This window comes from Heptranchias perlo, unplaced genomic scaffold (assembly GCF_035084215.1).
Source record: "Heptranchias perlo isolate sHepPer1 unplaced genomic scaffold, sHepPer1.hap1 HAP1_SCAFFOLD_290, whole genome shotgun sequence".
Classification (NCBI taxonomy): domain Eukaryota; kingdom Metazoa; phylum Chordata; class Chondrichthyes; order Hexanchiformes; family Hexanchidae; genus Heptranchias; species Heptranchias perlo.
In genome coordinates this window covers 20,986-40,298 of record NW_027139302.1, presented here as the reverse complement: position 1 = coordinate 40,298, position 19,313 = coordinate 20,986, and positions in this window count along the sequence as shown.

Sequence of the window (19,313 nt, the reverse complement as noted above, 5' to 3'; positions counted from 1 at the left end):
CCTTAAATCTATGCCCCCTCGTTATAGACTCCCCTACCTTTGGGAAAAGATTTTGACTATCTACCTTATCTATGCCCCTCATTATTTTATAGACTTCTATAAGATCACCCCTTAACCTCCTACTCTCCAGGGAAAAAAGTCTCAGTCTGTCGAACCTCTCCCTATAAGTCAAACCATCAAGTCCCGGTAGCATCCTCGTAAATCTTTTTTGCACTCTTTCTAGTTTAATAATATCCTTTCTATAATAGGGTGACCAGAACTGTACACAGTATTCCAAGTGTGGCCTCACCAATGCCCTGTACAACTTCAACAAGACATCCCAACTCCTGCATTCAATGTTCTGACCAATGAAACCAAGCATGCCGAATGCCTTCTTCACCACCCTATCCACCTGTGACTCCACTTTCAAGGAGCTATGAACCTGTACTCCTAGATCTCTTTGTTCTATAACTCTCCCCAACGCCCTACCATTAACGGAGTAGGTCCTGGCCCGATTCGATCTACCAAAATGCATCACCTCACATTTATCTAGATTAAACTCCATCTGCCATTCATCGGCCCACTGGCCCAATTTATCAAGATCCCGTTGCAATCCTAGATAACCTTCTTCACTGTCCACAATGCCACCAATCTTGGTGTCATCTGCAAACTTACTAACCATGCCTCCTAAATTCTCATCCAAATCATTAATATAAATAACAAATAACAGCAGACCCAGCACCGATCCCTGAGGCACACCGCTGGACACAGGCATCCATGAAAAACAACCCTCTACAACCACCCTCTGTCTTCTGTCGTCAAGCCAATTTTGTATCCAATTGGCTACCTCACCTTGGATCCCATGAGATTTAACCTTATGTAACAACCTACCATGCGGTACCTTGTCAAAGGCTTTGCTGAAGTCCATGTAGACCACGTCTACTGCACAGCCCTCATCTATCTTCTTGGTTACCCCTTCAAAAAACTCAATCAAATTCGTGAGACATGATTTTCCTCTCACAAAACCATGCTGACTGTTCCTAATTAGTCCCTGCCTCTCCAAATGCCTGTAGATCCTGTCTCTCAGAATACCCTCTAACAACTTACCCACTACAGATGTCAGGCTCACCGGTCTGTAGTTCCCAGGCTTTTCCCTGCCGCCCTTCTTAAACAAAGGCACAACATTTGCTACCCTCCAATCTTCAGGCACCTCACCTGTAGCGGTGCATGATTCAAATATCTCTGCTAGGGGACCCGCAATTTCCTCCCTAACCTCCCATAACGTCCTGGGATACATTTCATCAGGTCCCGGAGATTTATCTACCTTGATGCGCGTTAAGACTTCCAGCACCTCCCTCTCTGTAATATGTACACTCCTCAAGACATCACTATTTATTTCCCCAAGTTCCCTAACTTCCATGCCTTTCTCAACCGTAAATACCGATGTGAAATATTCATTCAGGATCTCACCCATCTCTTGTGGTTCCGCACATAGATGACCTTGTTGATCCTTAAGAGGCCCTACTCTCTCCCTAGTTACTCTTTTGCCCTTTATGTATTTGTAGAAGCTCTTTGGATTCTCCTTTGCCTTATCTGCCAAAGCAATCTCATGTCCCCTTTTTGCCCTCCTGATTTCTCTCTTAACTCTACTCCGGCAATCTCTATACTCTTCAAGGGATCCACTTGATCCCAGCTGCCTATGCATGTCATATGCCTCCTTCTTCTTTTTGACTAGGGCCTCAATCTCCCGAGTCATCCAAGGTTCCCTACTTCTACCAGCCTTGCCTTTCACTTTATAAGGAATGTGCTTACCCTGAACCCTGGTTAACACACTTTTGAAAGCCTCCCACTTACCAGACGTCCCTTTGCCTGCCAACAGACTCTCCCAATCAACTTCTGAAAGTTCCTGTCTAATACCATCAAAATTGGCCTTTCCCCAATTTAGAATTTTAACTTCTGGGCCAGACCTATCATTCTCCATAGCTATCTTAAAACTAATGGAATTATGATCACTGGTCCCAAAGTGATCCCTCACTAACACTTCTGTCACCTGCCCTTCCTTATTTCCCAAGAGGAGGTCAAGTTTTGCCCCCTCTCTAGTCGGGCCATCCACATACTGAATGAGAAATTCCTCCTGAATACACTCAACAAATTTCTCTCCATCCAAGCCCCTAATGCTATGGCTGTCCCAGTCAATGTTGGGAAAGTTAAAGTCCCCTACTATTACCACCCTATTTTTCTTGCAGATCTGTGCACCGTCTCTAAGCAAGTATATCCTTCCTTAGATAAGGAGACCAAAATTGCACCCAGTACTCCAGGTATGGTCTCACCAAAGCTCTGTACAATTCCATATTTCTCGACTACAAACCCCCTTGCAATAAAGGCCAACATACAATTTGCCTTCCTAATTGCTTGCTGTACCTGCATGTTAACTTTCTGTGTTTCTTGTACGAGGAAACCCAAATCTCTCTGAACACCAACATTTAATAGTTTCTCATCATTTAAGAAATATTCTGTTTTTCTATTCTTCCCACCAAAGAGAATAACCTCACATTTCCTCAAATTATACTCCATCTGCCACCTTCTTGCCCACTCACTTAACCTGTCTATATCCCTTTGCAGACTCTTAGGGATCAATATTACCAGGGCTGCGGGTTTGCGACGGGGGGGCTATTGGGCGCGTGGGTAACGTGCCCGGTGAAATCAGTCTGCCCCGCGCGCGATCGCAGCCTAATTGGATCCACTTACCTGCTCCTCCGGGTTCCCCACTGCTGATCTGCGCGTCGGGCGGGCTGAGCATGCGCAGTCAGGTCTGTCAGCTGGAGGAGCCCTATTTAAAGGGGCAGTCCTCCACTGACAGATGCTGCAAGAAATAGGAAAAATTACAGCATGGTGCAGCCCAGGGGGAAGGCTGCTCCCAGTTTAATGATGCCTCACTCCAGGTATCATTAGATGGGGTGAGGGAGGAGGGGGAGGACAGAGATCTTCCCCCCGGCGGGCGGGAGGAAGCGGCCAGCCTCTGCCACCAGGAAGGCCTGGCTCGAGGTGGCAGAGGAGGTCACCAGCACCACCAACATATCGCCCACCTGCATACAGTGCAGGAGGAGCTGCAATGCCCTAAGTAGGTCAGCCAAAGTGAGTGCACTTACTCTTTCCCCAACACTCCGTCTGCCACATCACCGCCCCCACCCCACATCTCCTTCAGCACTGCCAACACTACTCTGTCACATCACCCCTCATACCCACTCAAACCTCATCCTCATCTTACCTGCACCTACTCACCTCGCCAGTACTCATCCCGCCACTACCACTCAACCCAATCCTCATACAATCTCATGGCTCTATCTCACACTCACCCTCTCATGCATCTCTTTCACGGCCAGCCTCACTCAACCTGCCACTACCTGTGCTGCAGCCACAGGGCACGCATCACATATGTGCAGTAGGCAGCGTAAGGCAAACGTGTCATGAGCATGAAGGGGATGCACAAGGGTGTTTGAGGGTTTGTCATGGTTTTTACTTCTATTGATTTCTGACCAACTCACATTACATATTATATTGGCACCACTACTGCCACGTCTTTGTGAATCTTGTCTGGTTTGTGCAATAATGCCCTTTCCTGAGAATCACTATGAAGACCCACACCTGATGCCACCCATTGTGTCACTGCAGAGTGGGTGTAGGTGTATTTGCAGGGCTCTTTTGTGCAGACGACTGAGAGACGTCGGCGATGTCCCCGGTGGCACCCTGGAAGGATGCGGAGGAGAAGTTGTTGAGGGCAGTGGTGACTTTGACAGCGACAGGTAAGAAGATGGTGCTCGGGCCAGCCGGGAGCAGCTCGGCATGAAGGAGGCTGCAGATATCCACGACTACATGTCGAGTGACTCTGAGCCTCCGTGTGCACTGCTGCTCAGAGAGGTCCAGGAAGCTGAGCCTCGGTCTGTGGACCCTGTGGCGAGGGTAGTGCCCCCTGCGACGCATCTCTCTCTGCTGTTGCCCTCCCTCCTGCTGTACAGGTGGATGTGTCACAGCACTGTGTTGTGGGGCTTCACGTGTCAGAGGTGGATGGCGAGGCTGGTGATGCTGTTCGCCCTCCAAGGAGGTCATGACTGCAGCTACAACGGCCCCCATCCGGAAGATGTACGTTTGAGGGGGTCCGCAAGGTAGGTACATGTCTCCGGACCCCGGGGTAAGTGTGCAAGTTGGTGACTTTGACCGTCAGGAGGAGGGTGGTGGAGGCCAAACTTTGTCCCAAGTGACAGAGTGGCCTCCTGCAATGAGTGAGGGTCTCCCCCCACAACCTGTCAAATGGACCTTTGCAGCTGCCACAGGCTGATGGCTGCAACACGTCCATTTGAACTGGGAGTGTTTCCCCCAGTACAGGAAACAGTCCCAGTTGTTTCTAAAATCCCACCCCTCCTGACATATTCCCTTAATCAGGTCTGTTAATTTATTTTTTATTCGTACATGGAATGTGGGCATCGCTGGCGAGGCCGGCATTTATTGCCCATCCCTAATTGCCATCGAGAAGGTGGTGGTGAGCCGCCTTCTTGAACCGCTGCAGTCCGTGTGGTGAAGGTTCTCCCACAGTGCTGTTAGGAAGGGAGTTCCAGGATTTTGACCCAGCGACAATGAAGGAACGGCGATATATTTCCAAGTCGGGATGGTGTGTGACTTGGAGGGGAACGTGCAGGTGGTGTTGTTCCCATGCGCCTGCTGCTCTTGTCTTTCTAGGTGGTAGAGGTCGCGGGTTTGGGAGGTGCTGTCGAAGAAGCCTTGGGGAGTTACTGCAGTGCATCCTGTGGATGGTACACACTGCAGCCACAGTGCGCCGGTGGTGAAGGGAGTGAATGTTTAGGGTGGTGGATGGGGTGCCAATCAAGTGGGCTGCTTTATCTTGGATGGTGTCGAGCTTCTTGAGTGTTGTTGGAGCTGCACTCATCCAAGCAAGTGGAGAGTATTCCATCACACTCCTGACTTGTGCCTTGTAGATGGTGGAAAGGCTTTGGGGAGTCAGGAGGTGAGTCACTCGCCGCAGAATACCCAGCCTCTGACCTGCTCTCATAGCCACAGTATTTATATGGCTGGTCCAGTTATGTTTCTGGTCAATGGTGACCCCCAGGATGTTGATGGTGGGGGATTCGGCGATGATAATGCCGTTGAATGTCAATGGGAGGTGGTTGGACTCTCTCTTGTTGGAGATGGTCATTGCCTGGCACTTATCTGGCGCGAATGTTACTTGCCACTTATGAGCTCAAGCCTGGATGTTGTCCAGGTCTTGCTGCATGCGGGCTCGGACTGCTTCATTATTTGAGGGGTTACGAATGGAACTGAACACTGTGCAGTCATCAGCGAACATCCCCATTTCTGACCTCATGATGGAGGGAAGGTCATTGATGAAGCAGCTGAAGATGGTTGGGCCTAGGACACTGCCCTGAGGAACTCCTGCAGCAATGTCCTGGGGCTGAGATGATTGGCCTCCAACAACCACTACCATCTTCCTTTGTGCTAGGTATGACTCTAGTCACTGGAGAGTTTTCCCCCTGATTCCCATTGACTTCAATTTTACTAGGGCTCCTTGGTGCCACACTCGGTCAAATGCTGCCTTGATGTCAAGGGCAGTCACTCTCACCTCACCTCTGGAATTCAGCTCTTTTGTCCATGTTTGGACCAAGGCTGCATTGAGGTCTGGAGCCGAGTGGTCCTGGCGGAACCCAAACTGAGCATCGGTGAACAGGTTATTGGTGAGTAAGTGCCGTTTGATAGCACTGTCGACGACACCTTCCATCACTTTGCTGATGATTGAGAGTAGACTGATGGGGCGGTAATTGGCCGGATTGGATTTGTCCTGCTTTTTGTGGACAGGGCATACCTGAGCAATTTTCCACATTGTCGGATAGATGCCAGTGTTGTAGCTGTACTGGAACAGCTTGGCTAGAGGTGCAGCTAGTTCTGGAGCACAAGTCTTCAGCACTACAGCTGGGATGTTGTCGGGGCCCATAGCCTTTGCTGTATCCAGTGCACTCAGCCGTTTCTTGATATCACGTGGAGTGAATCGAATTGGCTGAAGACTGGTGGGGATATCGGGAGGAGGCCGAGATGGATCGTCCACTCGACACTTCTGGCTTAAGATGGTTGCAAACGCTTCAGCCTTGTCTTTTGCACTCACGTGCTGGACTCCGCCATCATTGAGGATGGGGATGTTTGCAGAGCCTCCTCCTCCCGTTAGTTGTTTAATTGTCCACCACCATTCACGACTGGATGTGGCAGGACTGCAGAGCTTTGATCTGATCTGTTGGTTGTGGAATCGCTTAGCTCTGTCTATAGCATGTTGCTTCCGCTGTTTAGCATGCATGTAGTCCTGAGTTGTAGCTTCACCAGGTTGGCACCTCATTTTTTTTAGGTATGCCTGGTGCTGCTCCTAGCATGCTCTGCTACACTGCTCATTGAACCAGGGTTGATCCCCTGGCTTGTTGGTAATGGTAGAGTGAGGAATATGCCGGGCCATGAGGTTACAGATTGTGCTGGAATACAATTCTGCTGCTGCTGATGGCCCACAGCGCCTCATGGATGCCCAGTTTTGAGCTGCTAGATCTGTTCTGAATCTATCCCATTTAGCACGGTGGTAGTGCCACACAACATGTTGGATGGTGTCCTCAGTGTGAAGACGTGACTTCATCTCCACAAGGACTGTGCGGTGGTCACTCCTACCAATACTGTCATGGACAGATGCATTTGCGACAGGTAGATTGGTGAGGACGAGGTCAAGTATGTTTTTCCCTCGTGTTGGTTCGCTCACCACCCACCACAGGCCCAGTCTGGCAGCTATGTCCTTCAGGACTCGGCCAGCTCGGTCAGTAGTGGTGCTACCGAGCCACTCTTGGTGATGGACATTGAAGTCCCCCACCCAGAGTACATTTTGTGCCCTTGCTACCCTCAGTGCTTCCTCCAAGTGGTGTTCAACATGGAGGAGGACTGATTCATCAGCTGAGGGAGGACGGTAGGTGGTAATCAGCAGGAGGTTTCCTTGCCCATGTTTGACCTGATGCCATGAGATTTCATGGGGTCCAGAGTCAATGTTGAGGACTCCCAGGGCCACTCCCTCCTGACTGTATATCACTGTACCACCACCTCTGGTGGGTCTGTCCTGCCGGTGGGACAGGACATACCCAGGGATGGTGATGGAAGAGTCTGGGACGTTGGCTGAAAGATATGATTCTGTGAGTATGGCTATGTCAGGCTGTTGCTTGACTAGTCTGTGGGACAGCTCTCCCAATTTTGGCACAAGTCCCCAGATGTTAGTGAGGAGGACCTTGCAGGGTCGACTGGGCTTGGTGTTTTGCCGTTGTCGTGTCCGATGCCTAGTGGTCCGATGCCGGGTGGTCCGTCCGGTTTTATTCTTATTATGACTTTTCGTCGCGAGATTTTACAACTGAGTTTCTTGCTAGGCCATTTCAGAGGGCAATTAAGAATCAACCACATTGCTGTGGGTCTGGAGTCACATATAGGCCAGACCGGGTCAGGGCGGCAGGCTTCCTTCCCTAAAGGACATTAGTGAACCAAATGGGTTTTTACGACAATCCGGTAGTTTCATGGCCATCATTACTGATACTAGTATTTTAATTCCAGATTTTTATTTAATTAATTGAATCGAATGACCTGAAATAGCACAATAAATACTCTCAAGTGGCATCCCGCTGGCTTTAATTGCCTGTGGGAGTCCCACATGCGGGGGCTGCGCGCACATTGGCGCGTCTGTAGGGAACCCGGAAGTGGGTGGGTTGGAGCCGGGCTCCCGACCCACTCCGGGATTCCCTGATTTTCGCAGCCCCCCCGCCAGGAACGCACCCGAGAGCGGGTGCTAAAATGGAGCCCTTTATGTCCTCTTCACAGCTTACTTTCCCACCGAGCTTTGTATCGTCAGCAAACTTGGATACATTACACTCGGTCCCTTCATCTAACTCATTAATATAGATTGTAAATAGCTGAGGCCCAAGCACTGATCCCTGCGGCACCCCACTAGTTACAGCCTGTCAACCTGAGAATGACCCGTTTATCCCTACTCTCTGTTTTCTGTCCATTAACCAATCCTCTATCCATGCTAATATATTACCCCCATCCCCATGAGCCCTTATCTTGTGTAACAACCTTTTATGTGGCACCTTATCGAATGCCTTTTGAAAATCCAAATATAAAACATCCACTGGTTCCCCTTTATCCACCCTGCTCGTTAAATCATCAAAAAACTCTAATAAATTTGTCAAACACGATTTCCCTTTCATAAAACCATGTTGACTCTGCCTAATCATATTATGATTTTCTAAGTGCCCTGTTACCACTTCCTTAATAATGGATTCCAGCATTTTCCTGACGACTGATGTCAGGCTAACTGGCCTGTAGTTCCCTGTTTTCTCTCTCCCTCCTTTCTTGATACAAGAAATGGTGGTCTCAGTGGCTCATTCTTAATGGCTCTTTCCCCCCACCACACTCTCCCCACACTCTCCCCCCACAGCCCCCCTGCTCTCCACCTCTCTCCCCCCACAGCTCTCTCCCCCAACCACACTCTCCACCTCTCTCCCCCCACAGCTCTCTCCCCCAACCACACTCTCCACCTCTCTCCCCCCACAGCTCTCTCCCCCAACCACACTCTCCACCTCTCTCCCCCCACAGCTCTCTCCCCCACAGCCCCCCTGCTCTCCACCTCTCTCCCCCCACACCTCTCTCTCCCCAGCCCCCCTCTCCTCCCCCCCATACCCCACCCACTCTCTCCCCCAGAACCCCTCACTCCACCCCCTTCTCTCTCCCCATGGCCCCTCATCTCTCTCTCCCCCCACCACACTCTCCACCTCTCTCCCCCCACCACACTCTCCACCTCTCTCCCCCCACAGCCTCCCGCTCTCCACCTCTCTCCCCAGCCCCCCTCTCCTCCCCCGCTCTCTCCCCCAGGCCCCCTCACTCCGCCCCCTCACCTCTCCCCATGGGCCCCCATCTCTCATCCCACCCGCAACGGGCCCCACACTCTCTCCCCCGGGTAATGGTGATTAGGTGTGAATGAAGAGGCTGAGGAAAGAGTTATGTGGAGTCCTTCCCTCCAATAATGGGGTAGAGAGACAGCGAACACCTTTTCAGGTGAGGATCCAATAGGGTAAAAAGAGGGGAAGGGGAGGAGACTGGGTCCGCAGGTGGGATGTGACAATTAAAGGGGGAGGCACTAAAGTGAGTGGAAGAAAAGGAGATGGGGTGAGGGGGTGAGTGAGATAGTGCAGGGGGTAGAAGGAAGGCTGGTCACCTCCAGTTACCCCCACCTTATACCCAAAAGACTGCCAGTACCCAGGCTTCTCCACCTCACCGAGCCATTCCTTCATTCCTCAGTTCCATCTCCCTTCTCACCCCATCTGTTCTACGAGTTCCTCCCTCCCCCATTACCATTACACCCCCTCCCCTCCCCCATTACCATTACACCCCCTCCCCTCCCCCATTACCATTACACCCCCTCCCCTCCCCCATTACCATTACATCCCTCCCCTCCCCCATTACCATTACACCCCTCCCCTCCCCCAATACCATTACACCCCTCCCCTCCCCATTACCATTACACCCCTCCCCATCCTCCATTACCATTACATCCCCTCTCCCATTACCATTACACCCCCTCCCCTCCCCCATTACCATTACACCCCCTCCCCTCCCCCATTACCATTACACCCCTCCCCTCCCCCATTACCATTACACCCCTCCCCTCCCCCATTACCATTACACCCCTCCCCATCCTCCATTACCATTACATCCCCTCCCCCATTACCATTACACCCCCTCCCTCCCCCATTAGCAATACATCCCCTCCCCTCCCCCATTACCATTAAATCCCCTCCCCTCCCCATTACCATTAAATCCCCTCCCCTCCCCCATTACCATTACATTCCCTCCCCTCCCCCATTACCATTACATCCCCTCCCCCATTACCATTACATCCCCTCCCCCATTACCATTACATCCCCTCCCCCATTACCATTACATCCCCTCCCCTCCCCCATTACAATTACACCCCTCCCCTCCCCCAATACCATTACACCCCTCCCCTCCCCCAATACCATTACACCCCTCCCCTCCCCCATTACCATTACACCCCTCCCCTCCCCCATTACCATTACACCCCTCCCCTCCCCCATTACCATTACACCCCTCCCCTCCCCCATTATCATTACACCCCTCCCCTCCCCCATTATCATTACACCCCTCCCCTCCCCCATTACCATTACACCCCTCCCCATCCTCCATTACCATTACATCCCCTCCCCCATTACCATTACACCCCCTCCCCTCCCCCATTAGCAATACATCCCCTCCCCTCCCCCATTACCATTAAATCCCCTCCCCTCCCCCATTACCATTACATCCCCTCCCCTCCCCCATTACCATTACACCCCTCCCCCAATACCATTACACCCCTCCCCCATTACCATTACACCCCTCCCCTCCCCCATTACCAGTACACCCCTCCCCTACCCAATACCATTACACCCCTCCCCTCCCCCATTACCATTACACCCCTTCCCTCCCCCATTTCCATTACACCCCTCCCCTCCCCCATTACCATTACACCCCTCCCATCCCCCATTACCATTACACCCCTCCCCTCCCCCATTACCATTACACCCCTCCCCTCCCCCATTACACCCCTCCCCCATTACCATTACACCCCTCCCCATCCTCCATTACCATTACACCCCCTCCCCTCCCCCATTACCAATACATCCCCTCCCCTCCCCATTACCATTAAATCCCCTCCCCTCCCCCATTACCATTAAATCCCCTCCCCTCCCCCATTACCATTAAATCCCCTCCCCTCCCCCATTACCATTACATCCCCTCCCCTCCCCCATTACCATTACATCCCCTCCCCTCCCCCATTACCATTACATCCCCTCCCCCATTACCATTACACCCCTCCCCACCCGCAATACCATTACACCCCTCCCCTCCCCCATTACCATTACATCCCCTCCCCCATTACCATTACACCCCTCCCCACCCGCAATACCATTACACCCCTCCCCTCCCCCATTACCATTACACCCCCTCCCCCTGCCCCCTCCCCCACCCGGCAGGTCCTGGGTGTCAGATTTTCAGACTGGGTGTGAGGGGCATGATCGGGGCAAGTCAGCACATGCTCCTGGGCGGTTACACTGGTCACACACTGTTCCCAGCTCCTTTCCAATGCTGCCAGACTCTCCCACCTTAATCCCATTCCATAAAATAAGAACATAAGAAATAGGAGCAGGAATCGGCCAATCGGCCCCTCGAGCCTGCTCCGCCATTCAATAAGATCATGGCTGATCTGATCCTAACCTCAAATCTAAATTCATGTCCAATTTCCTGCCCGCTCCCCGTAACCCCTAATTCCCTTTACTTCTAGGAAACTGTCTATTTCTGTTTTAAATTTATTTAATGATGTAGCTTCCACAGCTTCCTGGGGCAGCAAATTCCACAGACCTACCACCCTCTGAGTGAAGAAGTTTCTCCTCATCTCAGTTTTGAAAGAGCAGCCCCTTATTCTAAGATTATGCCCCCTAGTTCTAGTTTCACCCATCTTTGGGAACATCCTTACTGCATCCACCCGATCAAGCCCCTTCACAATCTTATATGTTTCAATAAGATCGCCTCTCATTCTTCTGAACTCCAATGAGTAGAGTCCCAATCTACTCAACCTTTCCTCATATGTCCGCCCCCTCATCCCCGGGATTAACCGAGTGAACCTTCTTTGTACTGCCTCGAGAGCAAGTATGTCTTTTCTTAAGTATGGAGACCAAAACTGTATGCAGTATTCCAGGTGCGGTCTCACCAATACCTTATATAACTGCAGCAATACCTCCCTGTTTTTATATTCTATCCCCCTAGCAATAAAAGCCAACATTCCATTGGCCTTCTTGATCACCTGCTGCACCTGCATACTAACTTTTTGATTTTCTTGCACTAGGACCCCCAGATCCCTTTGTACTGCAGTACTTTCCAGTTTCTCGCCTTTAAGATAATAACTTGCTCTCTGATTTTTCCTGCCAAAGTGCATAACCTCACATTTTCCAATATTGTATTGCATCTGCCAAATCTCTGCCCACTCACCCAGCCTGTCGATATCCCCCTGTAGGTTTTTTATGTCCTCCTCACTCTCCACTTTCCCTCCCAACTTTGTATCATCTGCAAACTTTGATATGTTACACTTGGTCCCCTCCTCCAAATCGTTAATATAGATTGTAAAGAGTTGGGGACCCAGCACCGACCCCTGCGGAACACCACTGGCTCCTGGTTGCCAGTCCGAGAATGAACCATTTATCCCAACTCTCTGCTTCCTGTTAGATAACCAATCCTCCACCCATGCCAGAATATTACCCCCAATCCAGTGATTCTTTATCTTGAGTAATAATCTTTTATGTGGCACCTTGTCGAATGCCTTCTGGAAGTCTAAATACACTACGTCCACTGGTTCCCCTTTATCCACCCTGTACGTTATATCCTCAAAGAACTCAAGCAAATTTGTCAGACATGACTTCCCCTTCATAAAGCCATGCTGACTTTGTCCTATTAAATTATGTTTATCCACATGTTCCGCTACTGTCTCCTTGATAATAGATTCCAAAATTTTGCCCACCACAGATCTTAGGCTAACTGGTCTATAATTTCCAGCCTTCTGCCTACTACCCTTTTTAAATAACGGTGTTACATTAGCAGTTTTCCAATCTGCCGGGATCTTTGCCGAGTCCAGAGAATTTTGGAAAATTATTACCAAAGCATCCACAATCCCTACTGCCACTTCCCTCAAGACCCTAGGATGTAAGCCATCAGGTCCAGGGGATTTATCCGCCTTGAGTCCCATTATTTTACTGAGTACCAATTATTTAGTGATTTTAATCGTATTTAGCTCCTCCCCCCCTAGAGCCCCCTGTTTGTCCAGTGTTGGGATATTCTTAGTGTCCTCTACCGTAAAGACTGAAACAAAATATTTGTTCAGCATTTTTGCCATCTCCATGTTTCCCACCATTAATTTCCCGGTCTCATCCTCTAAGGGACCTACGTTTGCCATAGCCACCCTTTTTCTTTTTATATAACTGTAGAAACTCTTGCTATCTGTTTTTATATTTTTTGCTAATTTATTTTCATAATCTATCTTCCCTTTCTTAATCAATCCTTTCGTTACTTTTTGCTGTCGTTTGAAGACTTCCCAATCTTCTATCCTCCCACTAAGTTTGGCTACCTTATATGTCCTTGTTTTTAGTCGGATACTATCCTTAATTTCTTTCCTTAGCCACAGATGGCTGTCATTTCTTTTACACCCTTTTTTCCTCAGTGGAATATATTTATTTTGAAAGTTGTAAAATAACTCCCTAAATGAACACCACTGCTCATGTACCGTCTTACCCTTTAATCTATTTTCCCAGTCCACTTTAATCAATTCCGCTCTCATACCATCATAGTCTCCTTTACTCAAGCTCAGTACGCTTGTTTGAGAACCAACCTTCTCACCCTCTAATTGGATATGGAATGTAACCATTGTTAGCGTGGATTTTGGACTGTTGAATTAAAGGCAACGACGAAGTGACTGATGGGTACATGACAGTGGTATTTACCCTAAAACCACACTGAAATACGCTTTGTGTAGATTAGACTAACCTTAAGTAAAGGCTTAAATATAACGCTTGACTACTAATAAAATGGACACTATTAAACAAAATGGATTCTGTGACTGTGGGAAAGACAGTTAAAAGTGTTGAGTCTGTACATGCTGTCTTAAGGTGATAATAGTTGTCCGGACTTAATTGGTTAATGCGTAAGCAGTCCGTTGTTGCTATGCGGACTTAATTGGTTAATGTCTTACGCATTAACCAATTAAGTCCGGACAACTATTATCACCTTAAGACAGCATGCCTTTGTTTTATGCAGTCTGGTTCTATAGTTTTTATCAGTTCGTTATGAAATGTCCATTGTATTCCCAGACTGCAAGCCAGTTCTGGAATGTACAAACTCAACACTTTCAACTGTCTTTCCCACAGTCACAGAATCCATTTTATTTAATAGTGTCCCTTTGTTAATAGAATCCATTTTGTTTAATAGTGTCCATTTTATTAGTAGTCAAGCGTTATATTTAAGCCTTTAATTAAGGTTAGTCTAATCTACACAAAGCGCATTTCAATGTGGTTTTAGGGTAAATACCACTGTCATGTACCCATTAGTCACTTCATTGTTGCCTTTAATTCAACAGTCCAAAATCCACGCTAACACTATGTTATGGTCACTCATTCCAAGGGGATCCTTAACTAGGACATTATTAATTAATCCTGGCTCATTACACAGGACCAGGTCCAAGGTTGCTTGGCCCCTTGTAGGATCAGTTACATACTGCTCAAGAAATCCATCCCTAATACACTCAATAAACTCTTCCTCAAGGCTGCCCTGCCCAATTTGATTTGTCCAGTTAATATGATAGTTAAAATCCCCCATAATTATAGCTGTTCCCTTATTACATGCCCAGACTATTTCCTGATTAATACTTCTTCCAGCAGAGTTGCAACTATTAGGAGGCCTATATACTACGCCCACGAGTGTTTTTTGCCCCTTATTATTCCTGATCTCTACCCAAACTGTTTCATTATCCTGATCCTTTGTCCCAATATCATTTCTCTGTATTACAGTGATTCCTTCCTTTATTAACATAGCCACCCCACCTCCCCTTCCTTCCTGCCTGTCCTTCCTGATTGTTAAATACCCTGGCATATTTAATTCCCAGTCGTTGTCACCCTGCAGCCATGTTTCTGTAATGGCCACAAGATCATACCCATACGTAGTTATTTGTGCCGTTAACTCGTCCATTTTGTTACGAATGCTACGTGCATTCAGATAAAGAACTTTCAAATCTGTTTTGTGACACTTAGTTCCTGCTTTTTCCTTTTTTAACACTTCACCTTTTTCTCCATACCTTCTATCCCTTCCTGACACGCTTTCCTCTGTCTCCCTGCTCAGGTTCCCAACCCCCTGCCACAGCTTTGATGCTGGGTTAATTGCCTTACGCCTTCTAGTTTTTATTTTTTCTGTCATGCCTAAAGTACACTTTCTTTCCGCTGCTCTACGCTTTTCCCTTTCACTTGTTCTTGAACAACTGTTTGTACTATTTGTATTGTAGATTTCCCCTGGGTCTTCCCCTCTCTTGCTGCTCTCAATTTTATTCTCTTCTGACTCCCCGCTCAGGTTCCCATCCCTCTGCCACTCTAGTTTAAACCTTCCCCAACAGCACTAGCAAACACCCCCACGAGGACATTGGTCCCGGTCCTGCTCGGGTGTAACCCGTCCCGCTTGTACAGGTCCCACCTTCCCCAGAACCGGTCCCAATGTCCCAGGAATCTAAATCCCTCCCTCCTACACCATCCCTGCAGCCACGCATTCATCCTGTCTATTCTCCTGTTCCTATACTCACTGGCACGTGGCACTGGTAGTAATCCTGAGATCACTACCTTTGAAGTCCTGCTTTTTAATTTATCTCCTAACTCCTTAAATTCACCTTGCAGGACCTCATCCCTTTTTTTACCTATGTCGTTGGTACCGATATGGACCACGACTACTGGCTGTTCACCCTCCCCCTCCAGAATGCCCTGCAGCCGCTCCGTGACATCCTTGACCCGAGCACCAGGGAGGCAACGTACCATCCTGGAGTCACGTTTGCGGCCGCAGAAACACCTGTCTGTTCCCCTTACAATTGAATCCCCTATCACTATAGCCCTGCCACTCTTCTTCCTCCCCTCCTGTGCAGCAGAGCCACCCGTGGTGCCCCGAACCTGGCTCTTGCTGCTTTCCCCTGATAAGCCATCTCCCCCAACAGTATCCGAAGCAGAATATCTGTTTGAGAGGGAGATGGCCCCAGGGGACTCCTGCTCTACCTGCCTAGTCCTTTTACTCTGCCTGGCGGTCTCCCATTTCCTTTCTGCCTGCGTAATCTTTACCTGCGGTGTGACCACCTCACTGAACGTGCTATCCACGATAGTCTCAGCATCGCGGATGCTCCACAGTGAATCCACCCGCAGCTCCAGCTCCGAAATACGGTTAGCCAGTAGCTGCAGCTGGACACACTTCCTGCACACATGGTCGCCAGGGACCATTCCCCTCCCTTTCCATGGGCCCTTTAAGATTTAATGAATTCTGCTTCTCCCAATGTTTCTGGTTGGGTTTCCTATGTCCTGCCGACTCTCGGTAGAAAATTTTTTTTTATATTCGTTCATGGGATGTGGGTGTCGCTGGCGAGGCCGGCATTTATTGCCCATCCCTAATTGCCCTTGAGAAGGTGGTGGTGAGCTGCCTTCTTGAACCGTTGCAGTCCGTGTGGTGAAGGTTCTCCCACAGTGCTGTGAGGAAGGGAGTTCCAGGATTTTGACCCAGCGACGATGAAGGAACGGCGATATATTTCCAAGTCGGGATGGTGTGTGACTTGGAGGGGAACGTGCAGGTGGTGTTGTTCCCATGTACCTGCTGCTCTTGTCCTTCTAGGTGGTAGAGGTCAGGGGTTTGGGAGGTGCTGTCGAAGAAGCCTTGGCGAGTTGCTGCAGTGCATCCTGTGGATGGTGCACACTGCAGCCACAGTGCGCCGGTGGTGAAGGGAGTGAATGTTTAGGGTGGTGGATGGGGTGCCAATCAAGCGGGCTGCTTTATCTTAGATGGTGTCGAGCTTCTTGAGTGTTGTTGGAGCTGCACTCATCCAGGCAAGTGGAGAGTGTTCCATCACACTCCTGACTTGTGCCTTGTAGATGGTGGAAAGGCTTTGGGGAGTCAGGAGGTGAGTCACTCACCGCAGAATACCCAGCCTCTGACTTGCTCTTGTAGCCACAGTATTTATATGGCTGGTCCAGTTAAGTTTCTGGTCAATGGTGACCCCCAGGATGTTGATGGTGGGGGATTCGGTGATGGTAATGCTGTTGAATGTCAAGGGGAGGTAGTTGGACTCTCTCTTGGAGATGGTCATTGCATGGCACTTGTCTGGCGCGAATGTTACTTGCCACTTATGAGCCCAAGCCTGGATGTTGTCCAGGTCTTGCTGCATGCGGGCTCAGACTGCTTCATTAGTCTCCCCCTCTCCTGAACTGCTGGTTTCTGGGTTGCCCAATGACTGGCCTCTTACCTGAACTGTGATCTGATGCCAGTCCCACAACTGATGCTACACAAGGACCAGGATGACCACTGGCTCCAGGCACAGTCTGAGCTCGGGCAGGTGTTGTTCGTACAGATAATTCGCCCCTCAGCACACGTGCAGTTGTTGCAGTCGACCTCCCGCACGCTGCCTGGTGCCCAGGTCTGTCCAAGAGAATCGGTACATTGGCACTGCCAGGGAGCCACACAGACACCTTCCTGCTCAAGGTAACCTGTAAACAGCGGAGGAAGCCTCGATATCATCAATCTTTATATCGCTTTATATCTATAATTATATTTCTATAATTAAACATGGATGAAAAATTAAGGACAATGTAAATAAATAAAGATTTATTCTTTAGACCACAGTCCGAGTCTGAAATCGTTTCAGTAAAAAGCCAATGGGGGAAGGAGTGACCCCCGGTCTCAGCAGCTTTTTGGGGGAGAGAGTCCCAGATTTCCACTCCCCTTTGTGTGAGGAAATGATTCCTGACATCACCCCTGAACGGCCTGGCTCTAATTTTAAGGTTCTGCCCCCTTGTTCTGGACTCTCCCACCAGAGGAAATAGTTTCTATCGACCCTATCGAATCCTTAAATCATCGAGGGAATCCGAGCCCAGTCTGTGCAACCTGTCCTCGTAATTTAACCCTTTTAGCTCCGGAATCATTCTGGTGAATCTGCTCTGCACCCCCTCCAAGGCCAATATATCCTTCCTGAGGGGCGGGGCCCAGAACTGAACACAGTGGGCTCAATTTTACAATTAATCCGTGACTGGGCCTGTGGGGTACGTACATTCCTGTGTTTGGGCCTGTGTAAGTACATCTCCGTGACTGGGCCTGTATACATACATTCCTGTGTTTGGGCCTGTATAAGTAAATCCCCTTGACAGGGCCTGTGTACGTACATTCCTGTGTTTGGGCCTGTATAAGTAAATCCCCGTGACAGGGCCTGTGTACGTACATTCCTGTGTTTGGGCCTCCAGCCTCTCTCCCAGGGGCCCAGTGACACACTGAGCACATTCACTTACCATCAGGGCACCGACAGCCGGCTTCACAAACCCCGCCGTTCAAACAGACGATTCCACTCTGGAAATCAACACAGGCCCGGGGACATTTGTTGGCACAATCCACATACTGCAGGCCAAGGGGGCAACCATCAGCACCTGGGAGAGACCAGAGGGCGGGAACCATCAGATCAGAACTTAGAATGGTCTGAACATCACCCATAGATCCCAACACCTCCCACACCCAATCAACACACACCTCCCACACCCAATCAACACACACCTCTCACACACCCAATCAACACACACCTCCCACACACCCAATCAACACACACCTCCCACACACCCAATCAACACACACCTCCCACACACCCAATCAACACACACCTCCCACACCCAATCAACACACACCTCCCACACACCCAATCAACACACACCTCCCACACACCCAATCAACACACACCTCCCACACCCAATCAACACACACCTCCCACACACCCAATCAACACACACCTCCCACACACCCAATCAACACACACCTCCCACACCCAATCAACACACACCTCCCACACACCCAATCAACACACACCTCTCACACCCAATCAACACACACCTCCCACACCCAATCAAAACACACCTCCCACACACCCAATCAACACACACCTCCCACACACCCAATCAACACACACCTCCCACACCCAATCAACACACACCTCCCACACCCAATCAACACACACCTCCCACACACCCAATCAACACACACCTCCCACACACCCAATCAACACACACCTCCCACACACCCAATCAACACACACCTCTCACACCCAATCAACACACACCTCCCACACCCAATCAAAACACACCTCCCACACACCCAATCAACACACACCTCCCACACACCCAATCAACACACACCTCCCACACCCAATCAACACACACCTCCCACACACCCAATCAACACACACCTCCCACACACCCAATCAACACACACCTCCCACACCCAATCAACACACACCTCTCACACCCAATCAACACACACCTCCCACACACCCAATCAACACACACCTCTCACACCCAATCAACACACACCTCCCACACCCAATCAAAACACACCTCCCACACACCCAATCAACACACACCTCCCACACACCCAATCAACACACACCT